Here is a 10,707-nt window from a genome sequence, read left to right as displayed (position 1 = left end):
GGTTTGAAGTTTGCATGGTCTGCAAACAGAATAGCTACTCCTGCTTTTTTCTGGGTTCCTGTTGCATGAAGGATTGTTTTCCAACCTTTGACTATATTGTTGGTTTTCTAGGGACTTTTGCTTTTTCTGAAATTTCTTCTGTCATTAGTTTCTATTTTCATTGCACATTGGTCTAATAGTATGCAGGAGTTAATTTCTCTCCATTTATATTTATTTAAGTATGCTTAGTGGATTTGTGTGTGACCTATCTTGGAAAAAGTACCATGTGCTGCTAAAAAGGGCCAGAATACTCAGGACATTTCCATTAAGTCTATACATTCAAAAGTGTGATTTGGCTCACAAAATTTTTATTCTTTTTTTATTGATTTCTTTGTTCAGTGGACCTATCTCTTTGCAAAAGTGGAATATTTAAAATCCCCTACTTTAAAAAAAATCCCCTACTATGATTGTGTTAGTGATTATTTGATCTTTTACTCTCAGCAGTTTGTCTGTCATTTAGGTAGGTACTCTAGCACTCTGTGCATGTATGTTTATCAGTGTTATCTCTTCTTGTTGGATTTTTGTTCTTAACTAATATGTAGTGACCTTATTTGTTTCTTTAGCTTGGATTCTATCTCAGCTACCCCAGCTTATTTTCAAGATCCTGGTGCATTAAATGTTGTTTCCCATACTTTAATTTTTAGCCTATGAATATCATTTGGAATAGACGAGTTTCTTGAATGCAACAACTTGTTGCATTCTGGTTTTTTTTTTTTAAATCTGGTCTGCTACTCTGTCTTTTAACTGAAGAGTTGAGGGTATTAACATTGAGAGATATTACTGAGATATGGTCATTATTTACTATCATTCTCTTCTGGATCTCATCCCTTACTGTCTGAGGGCTCAGACTTCTTCAACCTGCTGCTGGTAGTCCAGGGCATTCTCACATGTTTTCTTAGTTTTGTGTTTTTACTTCTTACTCATATTTCTAACTAGCATTAACCCTACTAAGCATCCAGTTACTGTAAACCTCTATCCTTACATGGAGTTACAAGAAGTCAACAGCCTTCCTCTGCTATTCTCTCTTGGTCCACCCCTATAGGTCTCCTGTGCATGATTGCCACTTCCTAACTCACTCAGCCCATGCCATCAGCTTCCCATAACAAAGAGAAGGGCAGAGAAGTACTGAACAGACTGAGCAAGGTGGAGATAAAACACACAGAGTAGTCAACATTAGGTCTCATTATTGAGGCAACCGAGAGTCATAAATTTCCACTGTGGTGTTTATTGAAATTCTAGCTCTTTCCTACTGTGTCTGGGGTACATTTTTCTTTATAATGGTAAGAATATAAACATACTGCAAGTACCTTCTTTTTTCTTTCCTTATCCCAGCCCATTTCTCTTCAAGTTCTTCTTGAATGGCTGCTTTCTCCTGGACTTTATCAAAACAGTAATCTCTACTATTTAAGTAAACACAACAGATTTCCTTTTGTAGCTTTATTGTCTATTCCACATGGACAAGTATATTTGGCAAATGGTACACATGCAACTAACATGGATTCCTGGACTAATTAAGTAAGAGGAGCTTCTTAGAATAACAAGAAAATGCATAGATTTCAAAAAATAAGTGTGGTAAATATAATTAAGATTTTAATCCAAATTTATAGTTTATTTTCAAAAAGGAGATAGGGAAATAAATTACCTAGGATTGATCTCTCTCTCTCTCTCTCTCTCTCTCACACACACACACACACAAATACACACACACACACATACACACACAAATTAGAAACATTAAGCTGGGTATGGTGGCACATATCTGTAACCCTGGCACTCTGGGAAGCTGAGATAGGAGGATCACAAGTTCAGTCTCAGCCTGTAAAACTTAGTAACTTAGCAAGACCCTGTCTGAAAATGAAAAAGAAAGAAAGAAGAAAGCAAGAAAGCAAGAAAGCAAGAAAGCAAGAAAGCAAGAAAGCAAGAAAGCAAGAAAGAAAGAAAGAAGAAAGAAAGAAAGAAAAGAAAAGAAAAGAAAAGAAAAGAAGAAAAGAAAAGAAAGAAAAGAAAAGAAAAGAAAAGAAAAGAAAAGAAAGAAAAGAAGAAAAGAAAAGAAAAGAAAAGAAAAAGAAAGAAAGAAGAAAGTGAGTGGAGATATGGTTCAGTGGGAACTCTACAGGAAAACTGCTTAGTTTCTTCAAGTCACTATAAAATCAAAAATAGAAAATGCAAGGAACTTCCCATAGTAGAGTTAAGCAAACTTGTCATGTAAAAGTCCAGTTACCCATATATTAAGATTTCCAGACCATGTCATCTCTGTTGCAACAACTCAGTTCCAAAAGCTATAAATAATACCTAACCAAATAGCATGGCTGTGTTCCAATAAAACTTTATTTACAAAAGCAGCCTGCAGACAACATGAGACCTGCTGTCATTCCCTAGTTAAAGAATTTGAGAGACATAACAATTAAAAACGCAGTACAAAATTGTCATTTTAAACTGAAAAGCTTTAACAAGGGTGAGAATGGCAGAGGACAGGGAAAGGAAGCCACAAGTTTCAGTGCCTGTCTTGCTCTTACAGTTAAGCACTGCCTCCTGGCTTCTATTTTTGAAAACTTTATTGTCCTCTTTCCTCTCAAGAAGCCAAATCCTGTAACCACACCCTTTGCACAGATAATTAAGTTTTAAACATAATCCTCAACCTTGTCTATTCCCTGGCTAGGGATATCCTCTATATACTGTAAAGGAGACCTCATAGCATTCACACTTAGCCTTTTAATTGGTGAGAGATTACCCCAATCTATTCCTGTATTTCTTAATACCTAGACTGCCCCCCAAAATTCTAAAATCTTTATAATTACTGTCCTCCCAAACTTCCTAGACATCTCAGTCTCCACCAAGATTTTCCACTTGTATCTCATTGCAGCTGACCACTACTGAAAGTTTTATCACATCACATCATGCAGGAAGCTATCCCTGACTTCCACTAGTGGAAGATTCCTCATTGCCTGTTCCAAAAGCCTTATTGTGCATTTGCCCCTCATATGACTCTGGACCATCCAGTGAAAGACCTGAAGATTCACACTCACTCACAGGAAGTTTACTGGGAAGTATCCTCAGGAGGTAATGAAAAGGAAACTGGGTGGACAGAAAAGGTGAATTGTGACACAATCACAACAAATGATTTGGCCAATCCTATGATGGGCTTCGGAACCGGAACGGTCTACCAGATTGGTCCTATCTTGAGATAAAAGACCAAAAATTCATATCTATGCGTTGCTTAGTTGGCTGTGAGCTGCCTCCTGGAAAGCAGTTTTAGAAAGGCTGTTCCTTTAGCTGAGGACAATTCTCAGCAACTCGGTGGAGACTCATCAGCAGCCAAAACTCTCTGCATTTTGGGGAAATAAGTGGCTCAGTTGTGAAAATGGAGTTGCACAGTATCACAGCCTCCAATACATATACTCCTGTGGCGTCAGGCAAAACAGCTGGTCCTGGGGCTGGGGATTTAGCTCAGTGGCAAAGCGCCTGCCTGGCAAGCGCAAGGTCATGAGTTCGGTTCCCGGTACCGGAGAAAAACCAAAAAAAAAAAAAACAGGTGGTCCTCAAATATGTCTACATCCTAAACAGAACCCATAAGCTGTGACCCTACACATCAAAATATGTCCACATCCTAAACAGAACCCATAAACCTGTGACCCTACACATCAAAAGGGACTTTTCAAATACGACTAAAGTTAAGAACCTTGAGGTGGGGCAGTTGTCCTGGATAATCTGTATGGGCTCAACTTCATCATATGCATCCTTAAAAATTGTTTTTTCTTGGCTGAGATTAAGGTCAAGAGGAAAAGAGACTACAGAAATGCATATAGTCAGAGGACATAATATTGCAAACTTGGAAGACAGACGAAGGGGCCAGAAGCCACAGAATGTGAGCAGCCTCCAGGAGCTAGAAAAGACAAGAAAACTCTTCCTTAGGTACCAGAAGGAAATGTAGCACTGCCAACATTTTGGTTCTAGCCCAGGAATGCCTGTTTTGGAGTTTTAAATTAAATAACTTTAAGGCAATAAATTAGTGTTATTTTATGCCATCAATTTAGGAAAAATTTACATCAGCAGTAATAGGAAGCCTACATTGTAGTAAACAATACCTGAGTATCATTTTTTGCAAAAACAACTGACATGTGAAAGTACCTGCATATAAGCAAGTTGGAGAACTAGTTTTTATCTTTTTCTCCTTTTATCCGATACCTGGCAAATAGTGGCAAATAGTCCTAAATATACAAGATAATTTGTAATACCTTTTTCTAACCCAATCCTAGGCTTTTCAGGGCTTTTGTATGGTTGCTTCCTAGGCCTCAGCAATGCCTTTATGGAAAGAAAGCACCTGCCCCCCTCCATCTGTCTTTAAATGTAGTTTTAGCCTGAATACTAGCATATGAAGTTTTGGGTGATGATCATCATGAAATGGAATCAGTGTTTATAGTTTTAGAGCAGTTTCTCCACCTCAGCACTCTAGAGATTTGGGCTCAGATTTATTTGTTGTGAGGGCCCGTTCTGTGGTTGGCAGGATATTTAGCAATATTCCTAGCCTTGTCCATGAGATGCCAGCAGCAGCCTCTCCTCAGTTCACCTGCCTCTGTCACAGGCATGACAAAAATGTCTCCAGGACATTTGTCCCTTGAGGGACAAATCAATTTTCCATCATCAATCTTCCACCTTGCTCTACAGAGATAAAGTTATAGACACAGGGCTGGGGATTTAGCTCAGCTGCAAAAGCACCTGCCTGGCAAGCGCAAGGTCGTGAGTTCGGTCCCTGGTACCGGAGAAAAACCAAAAAAAAAAAAAAAAAAAAAAAAGTTATAGACACAATACTAACAAAGATTTTGAGAAGTACTGCCTCTTTTCTAAAGTTACACTACTGGACTGTCCACTTTCTAAAAAGGTTGTGACTTGCCCAAGATCAACTAGTTAGTGGCCTGGTCAGTGGCTATAGACAAGTCTAACATCTCCTTAGACTACTAAAATTGACTCACTTTTTTCTATAAGCACTAATTAGTTTCCATAGCTTCATTCACATATGCAACAACTCAAATAAAGCACATAAGTGGACCTAGTTTTTTTTGTCCTTCCAGGTTTTACTTTTCAGACTTTTGTGAGTAAAATTACTTCTAATAGTGACTTTCAGGAAAACACTTCTGCTAATTAGTACTGGTGAAAGGACAGAGATATAAGGAGCCAAACAGGTAACTCCCACAACACCGATCCCTTCCTTTTCCTTGGATGGAGAGCCTTGTTACTTACTTCTTATTCAGAGAGGGATAGGGATTGAGAAGTCCCTAAGTCCCTCCTTCCCAGATAAGAAGGTTGCTCTTCAAACTTCCTCTGAGATTTCATCATCAATAAGCCATCAGTTGCCCAGGGTTGGTTTGTTTTGTTAATTTGCAGTTCTATTTTTCCTGAACAGTGAAGTAAGATCAATAGCAACCATGGGGATTTCTAGGTTCCTCCAATCTCGACTCTTACTTGAATTTGAAAGCATAACAATGCCAGCAGAATTAATTAAATTGCTGTCACTGTTTTTCTCTAATCTACCACTCACTCACACACTCCTATGTTAACACACATTGAGATCAGCAGAATACATATTTACATATGCACCCACCTATGCTTGAAGGAGAATATGCTAATTTTTCTTCATTTGTATCTGTGGTTTCTGATCACTTGGAAGCATATTTAAAGATGACAGGGATGGTCAGATAACTATGCTTTCTCAAAATGCTGAATGTTAAGCACCTTGAGAAATCTTTGTCAGCCTTCTGAAAACATGAGGCATTCCTAAATGATTAATCAATAACCTAATCAAAATTTAATCTATAATTCAAGAGGAGTAGGATACCACAGCTATTTAATTTATTTGGTATAGCTTACCTAAAACCAAAAATGGAGTTTAAATCCCTGGGAGGAAGAGCTTTCACTGTGGTAAGAGAGGGGTGTCTGACCCAGCTTTCCTGGCTCAACTACTGTATGACAGGCATTAGGCACAGCTCTACCTGCTAAATGTTGTGGAAGGAGTCATGGGCCATGGAGGGTTATGTGTATTAAGGGTCCAGCATTCAGTCAATACCTTTCAGTCCGTCTTCACAAATACACCCAAAAGAAAAGATAATGCCTGTGTCTCAGAGGCTGCATGTTTATCATGGGACTGTCGAAACTCCCTCGTTGCAGCCTCTATCATCAAACTACTTACGTTGTGATTATTCAGGGGTCCAAGGACATTGACAAAGAAGCCTAGACATTCTTTCTGCCCCGCTAGCCCCAGCATAAGTAGACTCTGGGCATTGTGTCAGGAACTCTAATATGCCAAATATGACATCTCAGCCTATATCTCCCACCTCAATGGCAGAGGTTCATGCAGCAGATGGGTCCCTATATCCTTAAGGTAGATGCAACCCCTTTTTTATGTGACACAATTTATGCCCTGAAATTCAGGGTAGCCAATGCACAGACTCTATTTGCAAACAATAAGACTGATGCCACACCTCAAAACTGTCACCTGCCTCCTGTATCTGTGAGGTGGACTGATCATATTTACTATGCATTGATCATTGACAATATGGCTGGCATTGTGGTAAATGCCTACAATGTTTTACCATCTGAGGCTCCCAACATTCCCATGAGGTAGGCACTACTATTTTTCCCAGTTTTAAAAAGAAAAAACTTAGGTCATATTTGCCCAAGGTCAATCAAATTATCCAAATTTCATTATCTTACTCACATAAGCATTGGGATACCATAAACAAAAAAAGTAGCAGAAATGCACATTCGGGAAGCGAAAAGAACTACAGAGATTTAGCAACCAACGTGACTCTTGCCACACTTCACAGTTTAGAAAGATTCAGTGTTTCACCTGTGGCCCGAGAAGTGGGGAGATGTAAGCCCAGACCAAGCCTCTGGTTTCTGAACCCTTGGCGACACCTCCAGGGACCAGCCTGTCAGTCTGCAGTGACACTGGCCCGCTCTTCCGTCTCAGTCTGCTCTCTTCCCATACATGGAGTGCACTCGCTGCGTCCTCTGAATGTGTTTGGGTGATGCCGGGAGGAAGGAGCAGGTCGTTGGCTTTGCGTTTCCTGTTGGGTGGGAACTAAGAGCAAGAAGGTCTGAGAGAGCGTAGAACTGGAAACTATCTTTTGATAAACAGGATTAGAAATGGAAAGGAGCTTTGAAAGAGTAAAATATCTATGCAAATGATGTTATTTTTTAACCCATGGGAACTGTGGTGTCCAACAGAGCTTTCCAGGACTCCAGGCCTGACAGCTCCAATTTGGAATCTCTGCACACATACTTAGCAACCCACACAGAGCCCAGATTCTCTTTCAATCTGAAGACGCCGGATTAGGGTTGCAAACATCCTCTCCTCCCTCTGTCCTTTCTTGTCTTTCATGGTTGGACAACTGGGCTCTCATCTCTAGCAAATTGGGGAGAGACCCAAACATTCCCTCAGTGGGAACAAAAGCAGCAAAAGGACAAATAATGAAACTGCCATTCACATGACAAGCTTCACATTTCACTTTTCTCTCCTCCTTCTCCACGCTTTGCTTCATTTGGAAAGAAAACCTATTTTTAAAAGCACCAAACCCCTTTTCTGTCAGGGAGCTTGGCAGGATTGATAAATAAGGGGAGTCATCTTAATGGGGGTGCTGTCAGCAAACTCCTTTTTTTAAACAAATAAATGTGAGAAATGAAAACATTCAAGAGGCCCTAGTATGCTGTAGGAGAAAAAATAAATAAAAGATTCATCTGCCCCACAATATGGGACTGGACTTGGCTCAAATGAACCTCACTTGCTATTGGAAATTCTTGTTAATTAGCATATCAGAACTAATCTGGTCCCTTCCTTCATCTTGCTCAAAGAATGATTTTTACAGAACATTGTGCTGCTTTTTTCGGCACAATTCTCAGTCCACCCCATTTCCTGTCTGTTTTCTGGCGGGCTCCAGGTGTTTCCGTCTGCTTGAACACATGTCTGGTAACCACAGATCTGCTGGGTTTAAATAAGAATCAAGACTGCTCTGGTTTATCTCGATGCAGACGGCGCCACTTGTCAAGCTCAAAAATGCCCATCGGCGTAAAGGATTTAGGGAAAGCAGAGGATTGAGTGAGGAACAAGAGACTCGCATGTTGAATGAGCCTTTGAGGAAAACCGGCTAGATCAATCAACTGCAAGACATCACTGGTATCCTTCTCCATCTCTAACAAAGGAGTGCAAAGGCTGCCTCACTCCACCTCCTTCCACACACAGCAGGCTTCTGAATCTCATTCAGATCAGAGAAGAAGCCTGGACCACTTGACTGAAAGGAGAATTTCAGTTCAAAGACCTGTGTTCTCAGAGCATAACTATACAACCAGATTCCTAACTGGAGTCTGAGGCAGTAAGACTGCCATAAAGAGTTATTTGCCATAACTTGAATACCTGAGTCAGTAAGACTGCCATAACTGTTATTTCCATAGAGTGTTAGTCAGCCTAACAAGATACCTGAGATAATCAACTTATTAAGGAAAAAGGTTTATTTTGGCTCACAATTTCAGATGTTGCTTTGGCTAATTGGCTCTGTTGCTTTTGGTTCCATGGAAACACAGTATTTCATGGCAAGAGCACATAGCACAGGAGATCCCTTCACCAAGTGGTAGCTGAGAAACAAAGGGACAAGAAGGGGCTGGGGTCTGATAGTGTGTTTAAGGATACACCCCAGTGATATCACTTCCTCCCACTAGGCCCTACCTACTGGGAGTCTCTACCACCTCCCAGTGGTACCATAGGCTGGGAATGAAGCATTTAATACACAGGCCTTTGGGAAACATTTCTCTAAACCATAGCATGGGGGTCATCATCAGGGCAACCAATATATGCTTTGCCACTGAATACTATGTAGCACCCTTCATGACTTGGCTTATGTTGTTATTTAAAAGAAAGTCAATATCCCTCAAACTGTGTGCTGCCACAAAACTTTTAAGATTTCTGGTCAAGTGATCTGTCAGAGAATTTAAATGCTCATCAAACTTGTTCTTCTTATTCTAGGTTCACAGCTAAAATATATCTCCAAGGTCTCTTACAATGAAAAGAGGCCCTAAGACAGAGCTTTGCCAAGAAAAGGGGCAGATAGACTTCTTGCCACCAAGGATGGCTCATAAAAGACCCCATGCAAGCCTCCTAGTTTTTCTTCCTTCTCGTCTAACACTGTGATGGCAAAATATCCAAATGTCTAGAAAGTAGAAAGAAGTTGATATCATCAATGTGACTGTAGAGCTGAGCTTCTCTGCAAATCTGCATGGAAAGACAAATCTGCATGGAAGACACAAGGAAAACTTTCATAAAATTCATCTGCTGAGATTTCGTGGTTGCATTTAGGCCACCCTGATAAATATAAGCTGGTAACGACAATATCTGTGCTGAGTGTACTGTACTGTGGTGAGCTTTAAAGGTGGCCACACTGATGTCACTTTTTATCTCGGTCTTAGCCAGAAAATATACTGTACAATCATTTGGAGAGGGAGGAGGGACCCCTGGGAACAAGATAGCAAGTACTGAAGATGGTGATTTGTGTTCTCTACATGACATGGTAAAATTAAGTTAGCTTTAGTAGAGGTTAAATAGTGGCGGAAAAAGACAATATAGCACAACTATCATGACTAAGAGAATCCTCAAACCCTTCATGGAAGAAGTTCTAAAGATAAAAAGGTTTTCCACAGTTAAAGAGATGGAAAAGGGTTGAAGTGAAAGAATTCTCTGAGGTAAGCAAAACCGTGGTGTGTTTTCTAGTGGTCTAAGACTGGCAAGTGAACAGCCTGAGGAACAACTAAAAGCTTTTTGAAAAGCCATGTAATCTTTACCAGAGTTTTAGAAAATTCACTTCAGTAATAATATAAAGTGAGAGATCAGAGTTAGGCAGGACATAATAGGTTATTGCAAAAATAAATGTTGAAATGGCCTCCAAGAGACTCCAGTGGACTCAGGATGGCCCTAGTGGTTGAAAATTAGGTTGACACTGCATGCACTGTGCACAGAGTGAGTGCTCCAAGAGCTGCTAGTCCCGTGGTTCAAGTTCTTGCTTTACTCATGCCACCATGGATCCCAGCTGAAACTCGTGGAGAGAGCCAGGTATTTCCCATCTACTTCCTGGGGAAAGAGCAGGCAACCAAGGACCCCGCTGCCATTACAGACTGAGTCTCTGACCTCCGTGCACCTGGAGCAGAAAGGAGGTCCTCACTCAGTAGCACCAGGGACTGCTCTAGCTGGGGGACATGGGTGGCCCCTCCCTGCACGTGCCCAGTGCCAAGTGAGTAAGTGCTCCAAGAGCTGCTGGTCCAGCGGTTAGAGTTCATGCTTTACTTGTGCCTGAACCCCCTAGGGGGTCACAGGCATGGGCAGTCTGTGATTACTGCCCGGCCAACCTGCATCTGGTTCCTGTATGTGTCCTGAACTGACTGGAGACACAGAATCAGGTGGTATACAAACTGTCAACCCTGCAGTTTGTGTCTGGGTTTTGTCTGTACCCTGAACTGCCTGGGGACATAAGCCCACTGGGCCAGGAGTGTCACACCAGTGCAACCCGAGTCTGGGCCATGCACATGTCCTGAACTGCAAAGGAATGCTGGATCAGATGGTCTGCCATCAGCTGCCAACAAAGCCCACGTCTGAGACCTGGGATAACTAGATACAAATCAACAACTCCT

At 41.0% G+C, this 10,707-nt stretch overlaps 1 long non-coding RNA gene across 1 annotated transcript in view; it reads left to right on the top strand.

Moving 5' to 3' along the window:
• Positions 1-9,415, top strand: part of LOC102009476 — a 20,749-nt gene extending 11,334 nt beyond the window's left edge. The window contains exon 2 of the long non-coding RNA XR_263166.1: positions 9,053-9,415. This is a non-coding gene — a long non-coding RNA (uncharacterized LOC102009476). The remainder of the gene's footprint in view (positions 1-9,052) is intronic.
• Positions 9,416-10,707: the final 1,292 nt, after the last annotated feature.

This window comes from Chinchilla lanigera, unplaced genomic scaffold (assembly GCF_000276665.1).
Source record: "Chinchilla lanigera isolate Chin_1 unplaced genomic scaffold, ChiLan1.0 scaffold00062, whole genome shotgun sequence".
In the NCBI taxonomy this organism is placed as follows: Eukaryota; Metazoa; Chordata; class Mammalia; order Rodentia; family Chinchillidae; genus Chinchilla; species Chinchilla lanigera.
The sequence above is the reverse complement of the archived record's forward strand: the minus strand, read 5'-3'. Positions and strand labels throughout refer to the sequence as shown.